The sequence below is a fragment of the Lissotriton helveticus genome, chromosome 3_1 (genome assembly GCF_964261635.1).
Source record: "Lissotriton helveticus chromosome 3_1, aLisHel1.1, whole genome shotgun sequence".
NCBI lineage: Eukaryota > Metazoa > Chordata > Amphibia > Caudata > Salamandridae > Lissotriton > Lissotriton helveticus.
Window position 1 is genome coordinate 413,053,962 of NC_136061.1, and position 22,374 is coordinate 413,076,335.

Consider the following 22,374-nt stretch of genomic DNA (forward strand, 5'->3'; position numbering starts at 1 on the left):
AAAGACTCAGGAGCATGAACTGTAGGAGGTGAACTGGGCATAGGAGGAACAGGCAGAGGAGGGGACGGAGAGAGGGGAACCACGAGGTCCAGAGTACCAGGGCCACTAGGAAGACCAGAACCAGCACAAGGAGGACCCAGAGGAAGAGGAGGACCAAAGGGGAAGGATGACCAGGACATCCAGGAGGTTGGGCGAATCAGAACTACAAGGAACAGAAGTAATTCTAGCTCACATGCATTAGGGTCTGTCCTTAGTTACAGAGGTCACAACCCTTGCAAATGGTGTTTTGTTATGCTTCTTAGGCCACACCCTCTTTAGGACCCCCCATTTTTTTCAGACTACTTAAATCACTTCATTGTAATAGGCTAATATGTGTTGTCGAATGCTATTGTTGCCTCTATCTACCCTATTTTGCATTTCTTGCACTCTAAAACCTTTTTTAAATGTCTAACAACTTCTTGTGACAATGGAGTAACATGTTTGAATGGCCTTTCCCTTTCCCTACCCACCAAAGTAGACATACACCCTGCTGGGATTCCTCAAGTGACAGTGTGCAGTAGGTGTGTCATTGGCCCTGTTAATAGAGACCTGTTTTTAGGTTGTACTGTCCTTCTCCAGGCAGTGTGGCAAGGTTACAGTTTCTGTGCCTGCTAAGGGCTGTAAAGTCTGACAAATAGGATTGCCATCAAGGGATTACTGCTTGGTAGTAAGAAAATGGCGCTGCAGCAACTGAATTTATACTAATAGTAATGGAAGACAAATGAGCACCACAAAAGAGCATTTTTGCACAGATGTAGGAGGCGCCTACCCTATGATTTAGGGTCACATGAAGCTTTTTGTGCAATAATTAACAGTTAAAATCGATAGCAAAATATAAGGAAATATGCGGGAAATAAGTCTCAATCTGATGAAAACGTGTACAAATCGACGGGTGCATGTCACAGTATCCAAACCCGATATAGCGAAATGCAGATATATCTTGACCATGAAATCGACTCCCGAACTATCCTCAGGGTGTAGATTTACAGATAGTCCCTCTGTTATGACAGATATAAACAGAAGATAGTTCTATATACAATATTACTAGGTCCGTTGGTGCACTCTTGAGTTCACTTTCTTTAGTGTCTTTACTTCATCCGTTTAATTTCTGTGCAACTCCTCCCAAAGTGTTTTGTCTAAGAACACTGTATTGAAACGTTTTGCTAGGAAAGGTAGAGGATTCCACCTTTACTGGGTGTGTGCACAATTATACTTCGACCATGCGGTCTTCCACGAATTACTCAACATCTAATGAATTCACAAGATTTTCTTATTCTTTATAGATGTCCTTTATTTTCATATTTGATCATATTCGATTTTTCAATTGTTTCATAAGGGTATTGCGATTTACTTCATCACTCCATATATACCCAATGCATTTCGGGTCATATGGGACCCTTCATCAGGGGTCTGTATGCAGAAAAAACAAGGAAATATTGAGCCAGCCTTATACATAAATCATGAATCAATAAATAGGCTATCAGAGCCAAAATAACACTGAGTAAATCTGGGTAAGTCAAACAACATGTCAAAGTCATAAATCAGAATCAAAGGTACTGGCGATATTAACTCACAACATTATTATCAAAAATGAACCTCAAATCTGTAATAATCCCTAGCCAAAATCAGGGAGGACTGTAGCGTGAGGAAACAATATATCCACCTTAAAAAACCGTAAGCAATATAACATGTAATTTAACAAAAACAAGCATCGCTTCGTTAAAACTTACGGAAGTGTCTAGTCGCGATCACGTGACATAACCTGGTCCAATCAACAGACCAGTTAAAAGTGAGCCTATTTATTGATTCATGATTTATGTATAAGGCTGGCTCAATATTTCCTTGTTTTTTCTGCATACAGACCCCTGATGTAGGGTCCCATATGACCCGAAATGCATTGGGTATATGTGGAGTGATGAAGTAAATCGCAGTACCCTTATAAAACAATTGAAAAATCGAATATGATCAAATATGAAAATAAAGGACATCTATAAAGAATAAGAAAAACTTGTGAATTCATTAGATGTTGAGTAATTTGTGGAAGACCGCATGGTCGAAGTATAATTGTGCACACACCCAGTAAAGGTGGAATCCTCTACCTTTCCTAGCAAAAGATATAAACAGAAGTCCATATTATAGTCTTGATATATGTGAACGCTGAAATTCAACTTCGATATTGTGGGTCAACATCACAGAAACTAGAGTGAATGGCTTTTGCCTCTCTCCGGGCCGTCCAGCCTGGCCTCATATTGGGCTGCGATAGAGTCCGAACTCACACACATCCTGGGCCGGCAAGTCCCCCATGATCCCATACGACTTCTTCTGGGGGGTCATGAATGGCCTATATGGTCCCGATCGGATATGGTGTTCCTGGGGACAGCCATAGCAGTTGCCAAACGCGATATTGCCGCCACATGGGTACAACCCAAACCCCAAACCCCCAATTGTGGCCAGGTGGCGCCAAACTGGACTATTTGAAGCCCAGGGATGTCCCGCTAAATACTGGAGAGTATGGGGTAAATGGACGACCAACTAGACTGATCACAATTGATCCTGTTTATGTACATGAATGTATACCTTGTATGTCGGGGTTGTGAAATGGAGTGCGTATCTGTTTCTAAGTACTGCAAAAGTGGCCTGTGCTGCCGTAAATACTCTGGTCAAATGTGTTCAGCTGCTTTTTTTTGTTTTCAAAATCAATAAAATTGTTTGTCAAAACAAGAAACTAGAGTGAAATATATTTTAGAGATGATCTATGTAATCCCTAAAATAAGGCTGCTGTCACTGCAGGTCTTTTTTTTCTAATTGCAGATCATTTAGAGATTCGCAGAATGACAATATATGTACTATGAATATTTTCTGGCCTTCAGTGAAATGCAGTTACTTAGCATTGAATCATATAACACTTAACATAATTAAAAGATTTGTACTGTGGCAGAAAAGGAAAGACACATATTCCAACCCAGCCTAATATTTGGAAAAGGCATTCATTTAATTAAATATTTTGTTGTCTTTATCATCTTTAAAACATTAAATAGAACTCGGTGACATAAGAAATGAAATATTCCATCCAAAGAGAAAACAATTGAAACAGCACAACGACTTTCTCAACAACAGCTATTAGAAATGTCTCAGGGGCGGCTCTAGGCTCATGGCGGCCCTGGGCAGGGAGCGTAGTTAGGGGGCCCCGGAAGAGGGGGTCCGGGTGGGGCGGAGCGCGGAGGCCAGCGAAGAGGGGGCGTCAGGGTGTTTGGAAGGGGAACAGAGCCGGAGGCCGCCAAATCCCTGCCATGGGCCGCCACGCAAATATGTATCCATCCTCAGAGGATTATTATATTAAGGATAGATATTGGCATGGTGGCCCCTGGGGTTTGGTGGCCCTGTGCAGGTGCACAGCTGGCACATGCCTAAGGCCGCCCCTGAATGTCTACCCTTGAGCAATTAAAAGTCACCGGCGGGTTCCGGCTTTTCACAAAGATAAGGAGCTATCGTCCCGGGCTCCGCGCTTGATGCATAAGACAAAAGACTGTTTACTAAATCAATGCCAGCGCCCATGGACAGGCGTTCGGAATCCAGATAACAAGAACACAGTGTCTCACATACGCGTCCAGTTATAACGGATTGCATAGGGACGCATAAGAGTTCTCAAAACAAATGTTGGAACACCACCAGTACTATTATGGATGCACCAGATCAAGGATTAATTTTACAGAAGGGATTTGTGGATCTCAAAAAGAGCTCACAAGGAGTTCTGAGTCCTGGCGAGAACCCTGTTAACTCACATCATTGGGTTCGAAACGCGTCAACTATTATTTAACCACACAAGTGTGCTTTAAAAAAATATACTATGTTGGCTCATTTTTGTACAACTTGGCCCAAAATAAATTATCCATTCTAAATGAAATACTGTTGTGAGCCAGAATAGTTCACTGTCTGGTTTTGGCAAAGGTTGCTCTTGTGTGTGTTTTAAAAAAAAAATAAAAAATTTAAAACATTTTTTTAAAACGAAACTTTAACCTACATGGCTTTGTTTATTTTTCTCTTGTTTCCAAAAATGAGTAACTTGTTTACGAAACACAGAACTCGAGCTCATTTCATCTGTTTCTTGTAATGTTGAATTTGTTGTCAATGTTGTGTTTATGTCGTGTCCAACAATGTAGTTTGTGGTGTTGAGTATGTCGGAATTTGATTCACTTTTCTGCAGATAAACAATCTAGACGTTTGTATTCATTAATTGCAAAGATAAACTCTCCAAGAAGGTAGACATGATGAATTTACAATTTGAAGCAATGTGTCTTGTGCCTCAACTCACTGGAACATGCCACCAAATAGAGGGGACACGTCAATTGCCTCTGGAATGGGACACTCCCCTTCACTTCATGACCCCACCATCATTAAAAAAATATTCCGAGGCCCAATTTCTTGCATTTGGTTATACAATACCATTTCAGGCTTACTTATTAACAAAAATATGTCATTAAATTCACAAAAATCACGTAAGAACATATATTTAGAGAATTAGTAGAATGTTCTGTTCCCAAATACATAGTCAGCTAGACGTCAAGTTATCTATAACCCAGTCCCTCTCTGTGCTTTAAAAGATTTGTATAATTCTCATGGTTTACCTTTCCACCTGGTCCCTCGGTACCCCTAACCCTTCCGGACCTGCTGTGGGCCCCACTTTTGAGCAAAATAAGTCCAGTCTTATGCAAACTGAGGCAATACCCACTTATGCTAGAAGCCCTTCCCCCTGGAGCTACCACCTGGGTTACCCCCAGCACCCACCAGAGAGATGAGATGAGCAACGGAGCCATAACTTGGTCTCCTGATGCAGACCTCATTCTCTTCCAACCCAAAGGGCCACCCACCTTTAGAGCAAACATCGGGAATTGAAGGCTGGTAAGGGCCACGTAAGTGACTGACCCAATGTCCAATACTAGTAAAGGGCTTTGAATGCTGCAAATGCACCTTTTGAGGCCCAGGTGAAACCTGTAATCTATGTGCCTTATTCCTTGTCAGATGCCAAGGTGACCAGAAGTGACCCTGCCAATCATGAAATTACCGCACCACAGGTCACCATCGTTCACCTACCATCTGGCCTGCACCCAAGCTGAAATATGAATTGACATGAAGATGAAAACAGTACATTTACAAACGTGTCATCGCCTGCAGGGAAAAATGCACCCATCAGTAAGAAAAAAACATGCCTTTCATAATCACTGTGGTTGCACCTATTTGTAGGTGCCTTCAGACGCCTCAGCATTTTTCTGTTCAGGTGCTTCGTGGATCTGCTAAGTACCTGAACAGTGACCACTCTATGCAATATCGAAACTTGAGGGATCGCCCCATCAAAGTACATGGAGGGGGTCCCCCCTTCTCCGGACCCAATCAGGAGCTCTCTAGTGAGGGGCACGCTGCCTGTGCACAGTACTGGGGTGGTCCTGGAGCTCTGGGCCCCCACCAGCTAGAGGGGGCAGGGGCTAATGTTACTCCACTGAGACCACCACACCTGCCTTGGGACTATCTGGGACCATGCTATTACTACATCAGGGAGACATATAGATGACAATGACAAATTGGTGATTAACAATCCCAACACATCGCAGAGACCTCCCATCATAAGCAGGGCAGACCTTCTGACATATGAAAGTAAGTGACCCTGGGGCAGATGGGTTGTTGCTAACCCTGGGCGTAGTTTGCGAAGTAGTGCTACACGTAGCTACGCGAAGTGCACTTTGCACTACGCAAGCTACGTGTAGCTACGCGAACTGCGTAGTGCACTGTGCAAAATGCTGTTCGCACTGATTGCACAGTGCTGGATGCTTGCTTGCATCTCGCACAGTGCAAGCGGTCGTTTTCTGCCGCTCGAGTAGATTTCTACTCGAGTGGCAGCTTTCTCAACGCGGACTGGTAGTTTGTCATCGCAAGCGGTTGCGAGCATATGCGACCACTCGCAAAGAGAAACCTGACCTCCCCCGGTTGAGAATCTCGCCAGGAGGTTTATTTTCCACGCTCGTGATCGGCATCTTGATGTTGCTGATTGCGAACGAGGAAAAAGTCTCGCCGGGATGTCATTTTGCTTGCTCGCTGTCACCAACTTGACGTTGAAGACCATGAGTAAGCAAAAATTGACCGCTGCACTACGCTACGTGTGTTTGCACTGTGCTACGTGCAATTCGCGTAGTGCGAAGTAGCGCAAACTTCGCAAACGATGCGAGCATAGCGTAGTGCTTTGCCCCGGGTTAGATATTGCCTTTGACTATCACGGGGTACGTGGAGGCTACTCCAGCAGACAGTCATCTGCTCCCCACTTCTAACTGAGTTGGGGAATAGTGAACTTGGTGTGTAGGAGAACTGCTGAATTACACTGGTCCTCCCATCTCATCAAGCTCTAAATGTACCTCTTAGTTTCCAAGAGATTTTGTCCCTTTTTGGAAATTTTCTGCAGATGTTCTATCCCTGCATGCATTTCCAGACAGGAAGTGTGCAGACGCATCAGAAAGGAAGGAGGAATAACTGGAGCCAAGAACCAGGGCTTCAGCAGCTGCTGCCAACTTGAACTAGCCGTGTTGACCTCAGGACACACAGGGAGTCCACTTTTGAAACCAATGGTCACAACAGAGAGTTCCTCCCTGACACACACACAGTTCTGACCCCCCGTTTTTAGGTCGAGCCTCAGGCATTGCTTTAGCAATGCTTTTTTGGCGAGATTAAAGTAAGGCTTTCAAAAGGGTACCCAAACTGCGGATTAGGTACAGTTCATGTGAGCCAGGTGCGTGCACATCGCAAGCCACATTGCACATCATTTGTCTGAGCCTCGGCATCAGACTTCAAAGGAATCCGCTCCCCCGCCCCTCCGCTCCACCACGCAATGCTGAGAGCTTGTTTCTTTTCCTCCCTTCCCTTCTTGTATTTTCCATTCCATTCAGCTACAGTTCTTTTTTCTCGTCTCCCCTCCTGCCTTCCCTTCGTCCTTTAGCCTCACATTCTCCTTTCCTTCTTCTCTCACGCTCCTTCCTATCTTTTCTCCCTCTCTCCTTCTATATTTCCATTATACTTTCCTTCTTTAATTTGTTACATTCCCCTTTTTCTTCACTTCTTCCCCTTCACTAGGAGGCTCGGTTTTCCCCAGTGTTCCACAATGATGTTCAGGGTCTTCCTTTTGTGTTCATGTCTGCTGTTTCTTCCCCTTGCTCTTGTAATTAAGCCTCCTTCCTTTGTGTTTCCATCTGCCTTTCTAATCTCATTAGCCTTCAAGCCGTCATGGATCATTAAGTGAGTCCCTTCCTATCGCAGCCGCTCTCCTGTAATCGTTTTGCTTTCCCACCCAACTCCTTCTCCTCTCCCTCCCCCACTCTTCAACACTCCTTCTCACTTATATCGAGGCCAAGAAAGGGAAAACAATATTGTCGGAGGAGGGTTCTTTTGGAGCATAAACTCGTTGTGGATTCACGTGCAGTCATATCATGCCATCTAGTAATGCGGATGACGCTGTGATAATAGCCCGCACTTCCATTGAACTCCAGCGCTCTTTGTCCCGCTACCACCAGTTTATGGCAAATCTTGATTTAAAAATCAATGTCACAAAAACTTTTATCATGAACTGTGGAAAAAAAGGAGGCAAAGGGATGAAGATCTATATTAATAACTCTAGAGTTGAGAATACCCCCACCTATCCATACCTGGGAATTCTGATTGACGAAAAGGGTACTTGGAAGCAAGCCATTGAGGCAAGAAAACTTCAGTTCCAAAAATCTACCATGGCTCTGGTAAAGTTCACCCAGAGACTGGGGAAAAAGAGCCCCTGAGGAACTGATAAGAGTATACCAGGCCAAATGTATTAGCACGGCTACTTACGGGGCAGGAGTGTGGGGACACATCAGGGCGGATTCCCTCCAAACAGTGGAAAACAGCTTTCTGAGGTTCCTTCTTGCGGTCCCGCCAGGAACATCTACGTTTAGTTTCCATCTTGAACTGGGCCTTCCCTACATTACCGACCTTATTAAGGCAGAGCCCATTCTTCTGTGGCACCGCATCTGGACCTCGGAAAAGCTGCATTTTTCTCAAAGCATAGCAAGGGACTGTCTGGAGTTAGAAAATGTCTCTAAGATTGGATGGCTCCAGTACGTTAAAAACCTCTTGATTGACATGGGCCTGGAACAACTCTACTTAAACCCCCAAGAAATGGTCACCATCAGCAGAAAGGAGCTGAAAACAAAATGCTTATCCCACCTAGCAAAGCTCCGTTTGTCCGACATAGCTTGTAAACCTTCAACTCAGCACTCTGTACTGATCCAAACTACACTGCAGATTCAACCATATTTAATCTGGTCTTTAACAAACTATGATAGATTCTTGCTGACCAGATTCCGGCTAGATATAATTTTCAGGCTAACTACTTTCCCCCACACAAATGACTGGTCGCAGCCCCTCACTCCGTGCCCATGCGAAGGTATTTCCCCTCAATCCACACTACATATGACTCTCTTTTGTAAATTTGTATTTCTATTGGTATGCGCCTCTGTTGCCCGGCCCTATTGTCCCTTCAATATTTAGACCTTGAATCTTTCGCTCTCCCCATCGCAAGGTATTTTAAATTCTGCATCAGACACAGAAAGAATCTTTAAGTGTATTTCTGGCACATTTTAATTTTTATTGGTGCAATATATATATATATATTTTTATTTTTTTAAACGATTGACATGCGATGTTTGAATATATATTCATATGTTGTTTTTGAATGTATGATTTACTATGTACTTTTATGGTTTGCTGAAAATTCTAAACCGAATAAAGTGCTTACTACTACTAGTGGCTAGGTTTTGGAATTTCACCTTGCTTCTATTATGACGATCATTGACCTTGGGAATGTTTGTAAGGGGAACAACCTACTACAGGTAAAAATGCTTTGTATTTTCGAAGGAGACATTCAGAAACTTGTCACTCTGCCAGTTATTTAACAAAAAGTGCAAAAAATAAAGTCTGAGCTCAATACTGTTGACAAGCAAAAGAGAACACTAGAAAGCCGCTTGCATGAAAGGGATTTATTTCTCAAGCCATACACTCTCCATTCTTTAATGTTTGAGCGGATGAAACTGGATAACTGATTGGAAAAATCAGCATCATAAGCATTACAAGCTTTATAACAACACCAGACACACAACTACACACAACCACACACACACACAACCACACACACAACCACACACATGCACCCACACAGATGCAACCACACACACAACCACACACACAAGTACACACAACCACACACACAACCACACACACATAATCGCACACACACAAACACATCCACACACAACCACACACACAACCACACACAACCATACACACACAACCACAAGCACACACACAACCACACACAACACTCACCCACACAACCACACACAAACCCCACACACACACCCAACCCCCCCCCCCACACAACCCACCACACACACACAACCCACCACACACACAACCCCACACACAATCCCACACACACTCCCACACACACACACAACCCCACACACACAATCCCACATACAACCCCACACACACAACTCCACACACACACAACCACACACACAACCCCCCACATACAACCCCCCACACAACCCCCCACACACAACCTCCCACCCACAACCCCCCACACACACACACCCCACACACACACACCCCACACACACCCCACACACACAACCCCCCACACAAACACACAACCCCTCCACACACATCACCCCACACTCCCCCACACACCCCACACCCCCTCACACAAACCCCCCACACATACAACCCCCCCACACACACCCCACCCCCTCACACAAACCCCACACACAAACAACCCCCCCACACACAACCCCACACACACACAACCCCCCACACACACAACCCCCCACACACAACCATCTATCTATCTATCTAGCTATCTATGGCCCTCACTCTATCTATCTATCTATGGCCCTCACTCTATCTATCTATCTATGGCCCTCACTCTATCTATCTATCGCCCTCACTCTGTCTATCTATCAATGGCCCTCACTCTATCTATGGCCCTCACTCTATCTATGGCCCTCACTCTATCTATCTATCGCCCTCACTCTATCCATCTATCGTCCTCACTCATCTATCTATCGCCCTCAGTCTATCTATCTATCGCCCTCCCTCTATCTATCTATCGCCCTCACTCTCTCTATCTATTGCCCTCACTCTATCTATATATTGCCCTCACTCTATCTATTTATCGCCCTCACTCTATCTATAGCCCTCACTCTATCTATCGCCCTCACTCTATCCATCTATCGTCCTCACTCTATCTATCTATCGCCCTCAGTCTATCTATCTATCGCCCTCCCTCTATCTATCTATCGCCCTCACTCTCTCTATCTAGTGCCCTCACTCTATCTATCTATCGCCCTCCCTCTATCTATCTATCGCCCTCACTCTCTCTATCTATTGCCCTCACTCTATCTATCTATTGCCCTCACTCTATCTATTTATCGCCCTCACTCTCTCTATCTATTGCCCTCACTCTATCTATCTATTGCCCTCACTCTATCTATTTATCGCCCTCACTCTATCTATAGCCCTAACTCTATCTATCGCCCTCACTCTATCTATTGCCCTCACTCTATCTATCTGTCGCCCTCACTCTATCTATAGCCCTCACTCTATCTATCGCCCTCACTCTATCTATCGCCATCACTCTATCGATCTATCGCCCTCACTCCATCTATCTATCTATCTATCTATCTATCTATCTATCTATCTATCTATCTATCTATCTATCTATCTATCTATCTATCTATCTATCTATCTATCTATCTATCTATCTATCTATCTATCTACCTATCTATCTATCTATCTATCTATCTATCTATCTATCTCTCTGTCACCCTCACTCTATCTATCACCCTCACTCTATCTATCTATCTATCACCCTCACTCTATCTATCTATCGCCCTCACTCTATCTATTTATCACCCTCACTATATCTATCTATCTATCTATCTATCTATCTATCTATCTATCTATCTATCTATCTATCTATCTATCTATCTATCTATCTATCTATCTATCTATCTATCGCCCTCACTCTATCTATCGCCCCTCACTCTATCGCCCTCACTCTATCAATCTATCTATCTATCGCCCTCACTCTATCTATACTGCCAAATACCTGAATAACATATCTACTACTCAAATTACTTCATATTTATACTATACTAATTTTCAACACTAATCCTTTATGGGTTCCGGAGTGGCGTGCTATTCGCCAGAAAAGCGCTTCAACACCCATCAGGGGTAACAGGTGCTATATGAATGCAGATCTTTCTTCCCCTTTTATCCATCCGCTATCCTTCTCACTCCAAGTAACAGACTAATATCCACCACTGAAATTACCTCATATTTCACAGTATTAATTCACCACTAATCCTTTATAGGCTTCCTGAATAGCATGCGTCAACAAGCGAGCGATAAATAAATACAAACCTTTGTCCTCCTCTATCCTTCTGCTATAATTCCAAATCCAAATAACTGACTAACCTATCCACCACTTAAAATGTACTTGCATGTTTCACTATACTAATTCAACACTAATCCTCTATGGGTCCCGGAGTAGCGTGCTACTTGCCGAAAAAGTGCTTTGACGCCTCGTCAGGGGTAGTAAGCGCTATATAAATGCAATTACAATACAATACAATACAATCTATCTATCTATCTATCTATCTATCTATCTATCTATCTATCTATCTATCTATCTATCTATCTATCTATCGCCTTCACTCTATCTATCGCCATCATTCTATCTGTCGATCTATCTATCGCCCTCACTCGATCTGTCGATCTATCTATCGCCCTCACTCGATCTGTCTATCTATCGCACTCACTCTATCTATTGCCATCACTCTATCTATCTATCTATCTATCTATCTATCTATCTATCTATCTATCTATCTATCTATCTATCTATCTATCTATCTATCTATCTATCTATCTATCTATCTATCTATCTATCTATCTATCTATCTATCTATCTATCTATCTACCTATCTATTGATTGCCCTCACTCTATCTATCTGTCTATCTATCTATCACCCTCACTCTATCTATCTATCGCCCTCACTCTATCTATCTATCTCTCGCCCTCACTCTATCGCCCTCACTCTATCTATCGCCCTCACTCTATCTATCGCCCTCACTCTATCTATCGCCCTCCCTCTATATATCTATCGCCCTCCCTCTATCTATCTATCGCCCTCACTCTATCTATCTATTGCACTCTATCTATCGCATCACCCCAGCATCACTCAGCATCACCACAGAATCACTCAGGGGCACCACAACATCACTCAGGGGCACCACAACATCACTATGCGCTACCACAGCATTACTAAACGCCACAGCATCACTCGTCGCAACCACAACATCCCTCAGCGCCACCACAACATCAATCTGTGCAACCATTCAACAATAACTGGTTCAAACATGTTCTCTCAATGTTTCAAGCTTTATTACAAATGTCACAAAAAGATGTTAATATTTCACTTCTGTTCTTGGATTTTCGTCACAATAAAATACACTGAACATAATCTTCACAAAAGTTATTTACAAAAGTTAAAGCTATTGCCATTATAAACTACAATAACTTTTATTTAAAGTATTAATTATTTAAAAAAATTAAAAAACATTGTTATTTGTAATATCAATACATCTAAGTCAAGGAAATACAACACATATTGCATTACAAATGCTATAGGTGTCACATTTGCGAAAGTTAAAACTGTTGGCATTATAAATGACAAAGCTATTAATTTAGCTATTTTCCAAACCAACTCATAAATATAATATTTGTCATGTACAATACCAATAGCTCAAACTTTCCTAATGCAGGCCTATTGCATTGCAAATGCTTGTTACGTTTGCGGGCTGTCCAACACATCCCCTGTCCTGATGAAGACCCCACACAGATGCAATTTAAGTCTGCACTACTACATAGGGTCGAAACGTCGACGTTGTTTATGTCAATCCGTCCATGCAAAGTCGCAACGCAAATAAGGAAAAACTTCATTCTGTTGTAACTATTGGTTTCAAAAGTGGACACACAAGAACTTATGTTTTGTTTACATGTATGAATATATGTAACCTTTATTATCCTTGTACAGCACGGTCATCACCACTCACTACCAGTCACTAAGCATTTAACGGTTTATGTGTTCTTTATGTTATTTTGTTTTGAACAGCCAGTTATCCATTGATTAATACAGGCAAGGTATATACTAAAGAATTACCTTTGGTACTAAATTCAGTGTTGTGTGTCTTTGTGTACCATACATCCAATGTTGCTACATAATATGTATTAAGTACAGTGAAGCAAAGAAATAGTTCTATTCCCAACAGTACCACTGTTTTTGTTAAGCTTCAAGACCCAGGTTCTGAGGGTCACTGAGTTACCCCATTATAACTAATGCCCAAATCTTTTGTGGCACTCTTTTTGGTGAAGGGAATTTGTTAATTTGTCAAAACAGTTTATCACGGATTGCCTCACATTAGAACATGTACAGAAGATTCCTTGGATTATGTATATAAACAAGATTTTAATTGCCCTGTGGTTGGGAATTTTATTTGAAACACAAAGTAAATGTTTGAATATAACAAAAACTTGCTTTCTATCCCAATGGATGAAATAAGGCTAAATATACGGTCCAGGTTTATCTTGATGGACAGCTGACTTACCTGTTGATCGTAAAAAATCCCCGCAACAGATTTTTTTTAACAAGGTTTTGATTACCTCTTATCCCAGGTATGCTGGATTTTCCATCGATACTTTTTCTCTCAAGCTCCATCATGCTGTCCTTGTGATGGCGTGTCACCCCAATCTGACTGGCACATTTTTTTCTTTTGTAAATTTTACATTGATCATTATTAAAGATTTTTACTTCAAATAATGTGCAAGCTTAAATTCAAACAATGTAGCTCGGGTTTGTTATTTCTAAGAATGTTGTCTGGCCATCTGGTCTGTTACTGTGTTGTGTCTATTTTACGTCTTTGACTAAAAACCAGAAAATTGTATAATTGTCTAAAATTATTTATTGTGTCTTTTTATGCTGCTTTTATCTTCTTTTTAATCGAATGTTTTTACAATGTACATTTAATGCTGTATATTGAGCTTTTATGATTGGCATGAATACAGATCGAATAAAGTGAATTTGAATTTGAGTGAGATGTTCATACTCCATGGGACTTTCTGCGGCGAAGATTCTGACTGCCTCTGATTACTTCCAATATATACAATTGTCTGAAGCAACTAAAGTACAAAGGCCACTGAATATGCAACCTCTGCCTTTTCTTACTACTCCGAAACCTTTCTAATTAGACATCGTTTGTTCACCGCGTTCTGACCTTGAAAGAGTTTTAAAACCTTGACAGGAGCCGGCTGCGGTGCCATCCTCCCGTTTCATCATTTATTACTCTAAACATTCACTTATTTCCCTCTCAGAGACCCATAGATTCTAGATAATCTAATATATATTAGAAATGTTAACGGATAAATGAATCTCTCCTAATGGTAATTATAATTGGTTGTGAGCTGTAATTAAGTTAGATGAAAAGTTTCAAGAGATGGTGTGCAGTGTCCTGCTGACTAATTACGGCGCAGTTATAATTCATCATGGCAAGTTTCTTTATGGGGCAAAATAATTGCTAATTAGAGTTTGCCTAATTGACTCCCGGTGAAATCTTTTGACTGATTCGTGTGATTGTGAATTTCGGAGCACGACTCTTTAGTCCGGTTCTCTAGCTTCTTGTCTGCCTTTCCTTCCAATTTACGGGATGTTCTTCTGACTTTTGGTAGGACTAGACTTGTGTTTAGCAGGTTTACGAAACATGAGTCTCACTTCCGTGATATTTAGTGTATGGTGATACATTTGCAAACTTGCATTTATTTTTTTCTGTTTACCTTTTAAATTGCCCATGATGGATGTTAAATAACTAAATATATATATATATATATATATATATATATATATATATATATATATATATATATATATATATATATATATATATATATATATATATATATATATATGTATATATATATATATATATATATATGTATATATATATATATATATATATACATATATGTATATATATATGTATATATATATATATATATATATATATATACATATATATATATATATATATCACGACAACTTGGCTCGAAATGGTTGACCCCTGGCGCTTCTCTAATCGGTGCGTGTTCTGCGGCAGAGCCCCGCCGAATTCAAATATCCAAACCTCCTTTGTAATTTACATGGAGAATTATGGAGAAATAAAGAATTGAAAGCCAGATCCTACGAGTGCGTGTTCATTTTCCTGCAAAGGAGGTTTGTGTATATATATATATATATATATATATATATATATATATATATATATATATATATATTCCTTTCACTACGTCCGACGCTTCTGCATCCTAGTCACTCTGCTTGGACTGATGTAAAGAACGAATAAGTCAGACCCAATTTCTGGTGCGTAATTGATGTTTTATTCCGTAAGGTAGAATAACACCCAGCAAGCCCGCATGACGCGTTTCGCCTCTAGCCAGAGGCTTGATCACATGATACATTGCTTGAAAGTGATGAGGGTACTTATTGAGCTCATCAATGGTGGGTGGCGCTAGATGTTTCACAGCCTACCCACATTAACCCTATAATGATCAGTGTTATTACTGGTCTTTCTTTCTGTTGAATCAATGGCACAGTGCCATGTTTACCTAACTTAGACAATCGAATGTGCAACATTGTACAGTGCAAAATATGCAAGAAATAATTTCGCATATTACATACACTATTACATTGTTTAGACAAATAGGAGGGAAATATATAAAACAGTATAAAACGTTATTATATATTCATTATTTACAATAAAAGACAAAGTGTCTGTAATTGTTAAAAAACACCTCCTATTTAAAAAAAAGGAAACTTTTCTTTTTGTGCAAATCAGCCGCAGTTATTATGTGCACATTTCTACAATATAAATAAAGTTCTATAAAAACTTCAATAAATATCAATTAAAACAATTATCTTGATACATATCAATGTCCAGTTAGAAAACAACAATTTAATAATAGGGTATATGGTTGTTAACCAAAACAATTCATATAGGCTCAAAATTGTATGTTAAAAGTTCTCATCACAAATCCCACCCATAAAGTGCTAAATAGTGCAAATCTGTGTATAGTAAATCATAAATTGAATTATAAAATCATGGAAGGGTGTGGAGGGAGGTAGTTGATCATTTTTGATGATTATTACACCACATTGATTCTAACAATTGCTATATCCCTTATCTATAATATTGTTCAGTACACTGTTGTTTGTATTTGATTTCCAATTCCAGGGAGATAATGGGTATAAAGTGCAAAGATAATTAAAACACAGTAGCAATGGAGAAACTTCGGTATGTTACGCCTACATACTTAAAGACACATGTATAAATCTTCACTTGCGTTCAGACCCCGTGGGCTCTTGCTGTCCAGCTCTATTATATACCGGGTCTCCAATAATCGAAGCTTTGCATCTCTATCACCCCCTATCTTGAGGTTCATGACACAGTCTATAGCATAGTATTGTAGAACTGATGGGTCACTGTTGTGTAGGCTTTCAAAATGACGGGCCACCGGGTATGCCTGATCCTTCCCTACGATGGCCCTTATGTGCTGCAGTATACGCTTGTGGACAGGCAGGTGGGTACTGCCCACATACCGAAGTTCACAGGGACACTGCAGCACGTAGACTACAAATTCAGTCCTACATGTCATGCGCTTTTTGATTTGTACAGGCTTGTGTTTAAAAGGCACTGTGTATTGGGTTTTGTTACATCCATGTCTACATGCCTTGCAGGTGGAGCACTTCTTGAATCCCCCACTAAGGGCCCCCCATGTAGCGGAAACCGGTTTCTCAAGTAAATTGCTTACTAATTTGTCTGCCATAGATGTGGATTTTCTAAATGTTATATTGGGTTTACTTTGATGTATTTACCAATAACAGGGTCCCCTATATATATATATATATATATATATATATATATGAAAACAATTCCCTTTCAGGCATAGAGAGATGCATAAATTATGCAAAAAAAGAAGCAGCGAACTCTAGGTAGCTCTCAAAGTTAGATGGAAAGCACTCCAGTATAGAGCACTCTCAACACCAGCGACACTCTAAATTTGCTCACCTCAAATGTCGTAGGATTAGCACAGTGCCATCCCTGCTGAGATAGAAAGGTACAAAGTCTTTTACCATTTCTACAGCATTTTTTAAGGATAGGATTAGCACAGTGCTATCCTTGCCGAGCTGTAAAATGGCCATAGCCTTTTACCACTCTAGGCACAGTATTACAGCTTTGGATTGGTAAATACCATCCAAGCCAACCTGAAATGAATAAAAGCAACCCCTGACACATGTTTCACTCTCATTTGAGCTCTTCAGAGGTATAGCTCTGTCCAGACACAAGGGAGCACCAATATAAGTCAAAACAATTCCCTTTCAGGCATAGAGTGATGCATAAATTATGCAAAAAAAGAAGCAGTGACCTCTGGGTAGCTCTCAAGGGTAGATGGAAAGCAATCCAGTATAGAGCACTCTCAACAGCAGCGACACTCTAAATTTGCTCACCTCAAATGTCGTAGGATTAGCACAGTGCCATCCACCCCAAGATAGAAAGGAACAAAGTATTTTTACAATTTCTACAGCAAAGTTTTTAAGGATAGGATTAGCACAGTGCAATCCTTGCCGAGCTGTAAAATGGCCAAAGCCTTTTACCACTCCAGGCACAGTATTACAGCCTTGGGTTGGTAAATACCATCCAAGCCAACCTGAAATGAATAAAAGCAACCCCTGACATGTGTTTCGCTCTCAAAGTGAGAGCAATAATGTGTAGAAATTGGAGAATCTTAAAATCAGATCATATCGTAGGGAAAGATCTCCCGGACTACCCTTTAATAACATTCAGGAAATCAAGATCATTAAAAGATAAACTTGTACAGAGTCATCCTTCAAAAGAGATGCCCACTGCGGGACTGCAGACCATGCATGGCTCGTACCCATGCGGGAAATGCAAGGGCTGCAGTACCAGCAGGAGGGTTCTAACATTTCAGGTCCCTGATAAAAAGTCTCGCACTAAGATCTCGAAATTTATGATTTGTTCCACTACTCATGTAGTATACTGTTTGGAGTGGCCCTGTGGCTACCGTTATATAGGGAGCACAGTGAATGCAGTTAAGAAACGCATACTGGAACACCAAAGGGCCATTGTGAACAAAGATGATAACTATCCGGTGGGCCGACACTTTGCTATTCATCACAATAGTGACAGAAATCTTTTAACCTTCTTCTGTCTAGACTGTATCCCATTTGACATCAGCGGAGGTGACAAGGAGAAAATATTACGATGTCTGGAGTCCAGATATATTATCGAACTACAGACAAAGTCACCTAAGGGTCTTAATGCAGGGGAAGAGCTCATAACCCACCTATAGTCCAAACCTGAACCATTAGGGACAGTACACATGTCAGGGGGGAAATGATGATTATCAACAATTATAACCTATCTTAATTGTAAAACATAGCATGAGACCATTGATTCATTAACACATGAAGAAAAATAGGCAGATAGGAAGGCCTTAACTGGACATAGGAAGTATTTACTATGAGAAGGTTTCTCATTGTGGAATCCAATGCCAGCCCATTCAGGGCATGATGAATTAACCTATGTAAATATATGTATATTGAATCAAGGTCAGATTTGTGATAAAATCAGTGTGACAATTGGTTATCCATTCAAGTTTTCATAAATTGATATGGCGGCTTGCATTGTATATATATAATGAAATACATATGATTCCAAAAGTGAAAACAATATAATTTTGACTCGACCCATTCAGGGTTTCAATACAAAACATCAAATGAATGAATTGTTAAATGCTGCCTGTCATTTCACTATCTGAAGAAACCATGTATATATTGAACCATGTGGATTGCACGTAAAAATAAGCCGATTGCACTTTAACTTTATGATTTAACCACTTTAAGATGGCGACCAAAACTGAATTACAAGTCCCATGTTTATTTTAGTGAAAAGTTTGCCAATATCAACTTCCGCCACGGAGACGCGAAGCTGACACTGACGAAAGCGAAAGCTGAAACGCGTCTGTTGCTATTAATTTTTGTGCAATAAGGGCCAGATGTAGGTCGCCAAATACCGGTCGGTAACGGCCGAATTCGGCCGTTACCGACCGGTATTTGGTGATTGAGATGTAGGGGCCATAATTACACAGAATCGGTAAATTTACAGAATCGGTAAAATTACCGATTCTGTAAAATACCGAATCGGTAATTTTACCGATTCAGTAAATCCCAGATGTAGGTAGCACTGTTCACAGTGCTACAGGCCTTCAGAATTCGGTATTTTACCACCCAATCCTATTGGGTGGTAAAATACCGAATTCAGGTGTGCATGCACATCTGTGCATGCACACCTGTGCCATGTGACACACAGACATGCCCTTAGGGCATGTATGTGTGCCACATGGCACACATACCTGTACTTGGGGTGCTAGAGGGTGTCAAAGTGACACCCCCTGCACCCTTGCAGGATTCGGTATTTACCGAATCTGTAAATACCGATTCGGTATTTCACATTGATTCCTATGGGCTTCAAGGCCCATAGGAATCAATGTGAAATACCGATTCGGTATTTACAGATTCGGTAAATACCGACTCTTACAGATTCAGTAATTTTTTTCCTACATCTGCCTCCTTCCTATTTACCGACTCTTAAATACCGATTCGGTATGAGTCGGTATTTAGGAGTCGGTAAATAGGAATTACCTACATCTGGCCCCAAATCTTTAACAGATTTAACCCAACGTGAGTGCTGGTTCGGTCATTTAGTGACAGTGAAGCTGGATATATATACACATATATATATATATGTATGTATTACCTACTGGCGGTCGCCAGTAGGTATATATAGTTAGGATTTTTTCTCTATGGGATTTTTGAAAATTCTATGTCTAATAACTTTGGCGTTTGTGGACGGAATTGGCTGAAATTTTCAGGAAAATGGAACATTGTGTTTCTGAGCAGCCACTGAAAATTGGGGGGGGGGGGTTCGTCAAGGGGGGGCCGAGAAAAAAGGGGGGTCCCAAAACGCGTTTTTCCCATGTTAATTTCCATAGGGCGGTTGGCCTCACTTTTAGCCCGAATGGCTGAATGGATTTGCACGAAACTTGGCAAAATTGTAGGGACTGTTAGCCCGATGTGCCTTTGCTAGGTCTCAAGATATGTGCTCCAGTGGATTTTGAGAAATTAACGTTCAAAAAAATATATATATCTGTAAGCGCGCTCCGGGCAGCGCCCCGGTTCGTGTACTTGACGCGTAACGGAACTTCGCGAAGCGAAGCTGATTGGCTCTCCGGTGTCTGTCAACATTCTAAACAGTCCGGAGCGGCCGCCATCTTGGCTCTCGGTAGGATCGAGAGACAAGAGGAGGCCAAAACAAAGGGGGAAATGACCATAAGGGGGCATAGTAGATCCTTCCTGACCCCCTAGGTTTGATGTGGAGGCTTTAAAAGGGCCCCGCGGGGCAAAAAAATAATAATTATTTTTTTGTTTTTTTTGCGTGGGTAGCGCCCGGTACGCGCACCGGGAAGCGGTCCGGGGAGCGTACTATAAGGAAAAAAGAATGATAGACTATGATATTTTGAAATATTGTATGTTTATTGATTGTTCTTTTTGTTGTTTTTTTATTTTTTTATTTAAGTAGCAGTATTAATGATTATTAAATATAAATGTATTTTTGAAATTGTGCACAGTATACTATAAGTCTGACTTTACTTTATAATCAATTTGGTACTAGTTTATGAATTACATATAAAAATGATTAAAGACTCAAACTATTTTTAAATATTAAATATAATTTTATTTTTCTGATTCTTTTTCAAAATTTAATAGAACGTCTAACATTTGACTGTCCGATATGTCCTCTTGTTGAGTGAACATAACTTCCCACATTTGACCGTCATCATAATGAAGTAAATGATCCACAGATTCTACACATTGTAGAAGTTCATGGTCTCGTGATTCATCCATGAATTCCAAGTCAATGGGTTCAATTATTTCCTCATTATTCATGTCTAGGACAATTTCAAAGGAAACGTTCTGTTCTCCTTGCATTTTTGTGCTGAAATTTGAATAAAAAATAAATATATCAGTAGAGATAGGGCACTGTTGGGTTTAAGTTCAGACAGGTAGTTTTGAGGCATGAAGTAGTACTATTAAAAAGTGCCTGTGAGAAAGCCTATGTAAATTCATAATAATACCACAGAAACCTAAATCAATCCATAATTATAATAAACAAGCCTTTCTCAATGTCTAACTCTTACAGAGGGATAGTATATAACTATCTGAAAATGTTTTCAAATTTATAAAATAATATCTTACCTTTTAAAAACAAGTTTAAGTTGTGAGTGAAAATGATCTGGCAATGTAGTTCAGGAAGTAGTAGTCAAAATGGCTGTGTTTCTCTCTCTTTTTTTATATATATTCAGGTACATAACCAATCAAATGTCAGGTAAAAAAAGTAGAAAATGAAAGTAACATTTTAATTGGTTGTCGATTCCAACACTTCAGATGTGTTTTGTGAAGTAATTTACCTCAGGGTATTTAGAGAGGTCTACAGGCTAAATGGCTAAATGGAATTCCAACCAAATGTGTGAAAATGGTAGGGATTGATATGTAGTATGAGCTAATCTATATTTGGTGAAAGTGTCTCCAGGGTTTCTTCTGTAAATTACTTTCCCACCTTTTTTAATGGAGCGCTTCCCGGTGAGCGCCCCGGTACGCGAACCGGCAGCGTTACGGGAGTCCACCATTTTGTGTTTCGGTCGAATAAAGATACAAGATGGAGGGCAAATAATGTTCAGAATGGGTAGAAGGGGGCACGGTAGACGTATTTTGACCCCCTAGGTTTTCTGAGGGTGACTGAGGAGGCCCATATGTGTGAAAAAAAATCATTTTTTAAAAAAAATTCGCGCGGTTAGCTTCCGGTTCGCGTACCGGGTAGCGCTCCGGGGAGCGTACTTTGTTGAAAATTAGTGAAAAAAGTTAGAGTAAAATAATAATTGTGAGTGATCAGATGTAGGGTAGCTCTGAGAAGAGCTTTTGGGTTTATGGTACATTTAGGTACTTATAAGTAGGTACCAATGCACATTTTTAAATTCAGAATGAAAACTCTGTTCCCTTCATCTGAGAAGTGAACTCCATC